The 1,807-nt window shown below is 46.2% G+C and overlaps 1 long non-coding RNA gene across 1 annotated transcript; it reads right to left on the minus strand.

Annotated features, from left to right (window-relative positions):
- Nucleotides 1–625: 625 nt before the first annotated feature.
- LOC122028146 lies at nt 626–1,099 on the minus strand. Its single transcript, XR_006124659.1, has 3 exons — nt 1,012–1,099; nt 860–935; nt 626–640 (listed from the first exon to the last, which is right to left on the minus strand). It is a non-coding gene; the product is annotated as an uncharacterized LOC122028146 (long non-coding RNA).
- Between the last annotated feature and the right edge of the window lie 708 nt (nt 1,100–1,807).

The following is a 1,807-nucleotide window of genomic DNA, read 5'->3' on the forward strand; positions in this document are numbered from 1 at the left end:
TCCTGACCAACGGAGCCAAACAGAGTCCACCGTCTGCCGGCTACCACGCTGCTACACTAAATGCCAACGGAGCGGAACTGACTGTCGGCTACCACGCTGAGTCCTCAGACCAACGGAGCCAAACAGCAGAACCGCCACACACCTGCCTGATATACCACTAATCCATGGGTGGTGGTGGTGTGTGCAGTACATGTAACTGGCGATGAGCTCAACCATAGTGGAGCCGACAATCGCACAGCATGCAAACATGATGCATGATACTAAGCATGGCAAACTCATGAATAGCATAGCAAGATCCATACATAAATAAAAGGTGTACCACATGGCAATGTATCAGATGGAAGGTACACAAACAGATAGGGTATCATATAAACCCTAGGTCCTGAACATGATGTATCACATGGTTGGGTCACTACCGAAAGCATGTATGGTCAGGTCAATAATAACATGCAGTGCATAATAAATAAACAAACAACATATAACAGATCATGTAGTGACCAACCGAATCAAAAGGATAACACAATCATTGCTATATGTTAAACACTTTATTATGCATATCAAAAGACATAAGTCAAAGTACCCGCCTCCGAAAATAGAAAGGTCCGATCTGACTCCGAGATACTCATCTCGCGTCAAAGTCCTGTGTTAAATCGCACAGTTTAGCTAATTTAATTATAAACAAATAGCTAAACTAATTTCTAATCCACTGACTAGTTAGGGTTAGTTTCATGAACCCCAATCACACAGTTATACAACTTATAAACCTAAATCACCCTATAACCAAATTAATTATGTATCAAGTCGTACCTAGAACATGTATCAAAAATGTGTCAACTAAATCCATAAATCAAATACTTACCTTACCGCTGCGGGATGGGGTTGCTGCCAAAAATCAAAAACACCCCACAATACACCAAACCTCACCAATCCGTGACCTAGATTAGAAGCAAAGAAAAACATGAACTGAGCTCTAGCCACAAACCTAATTCCATAGCTAGGTATGGCCCTTACCTTCCCAATTCTGCTAGGGCAGATCACAATGAAGACAGAACCACTGTGAAAAGCAAAACTAGGGCACAACTCCTTGTCTTCGGCACTGCCAAACAGAGACACCAGAAGAGAAATTTTGGCCAGCGCTCAGGGACCCAACCTAGGGTTCGGATGCTCGATTTTCGACGGCTCCAGGTGTCCGCGAGAAGAGGAAGGGAGGCTCTGTGAGTTGCAGCGGCGGCGCTGGAAACTCCACAGCAAGGGCTACGGCAGACGAGGCTTCGGCTGGACAGAGGAGAGAAGAATCAGCGTCACTGGAGTCGGGGCAGAGGCTAGGGCACCGGCGATTGGGGTCGGCGTCGGCTTCTGTGGTCGTCGTCGGGTGGCTAGGGCAGGCGGTCTGGCGGCGGTGCTAGGACTGAGAATGCTGTCGTCGTGAGGGGCAGGGGATGAGGAAGAAGAGGAGAGAACCGCCGAGTAGCCGGCGGTTAGGGCTCCTTTTGGCGTCGGGTTCGGGAGTGAGGGAGAGGAGAGGCGCGCGGGGATGTTTCGGCGAGAAAGAAAATAGTATGAGAAATAAGAAAAATAGAAAAAGAATTTAAAAAGGAAAAGGAAAAATCAACTTTTCCTCATTTAAACGGGGTAACCTAAATAGGCTTTTCCGGGCCCCGTTTTTATCCCCGTTAACTCGTCCGTACGAGCTCCGAAAAATTCCTGAAAAATCTCTAAAAATTTCGAAAAATTCCCTTATTAATATTCGCCTATTTTTCCGGTATTTTACACCTTTGACCCACTTGGACTTTTCTCTTCGTGTCAA

Source organism: Zingiber officinale, chromosome 10A (genome assembly GCF_018446385.1).
Source record: "Zingiber officinale cultivar Zhangliang chromosome 10A, Zo_v1.1, whole genome shotgun sequence".
Classification (NCBI taxonomy): Eukaryota; Viridiplantae; Streptophyta; class Magnoliopsida; order Zingiberales; family Zingiberaceae; genus Zingiber; species Zingiber officinale.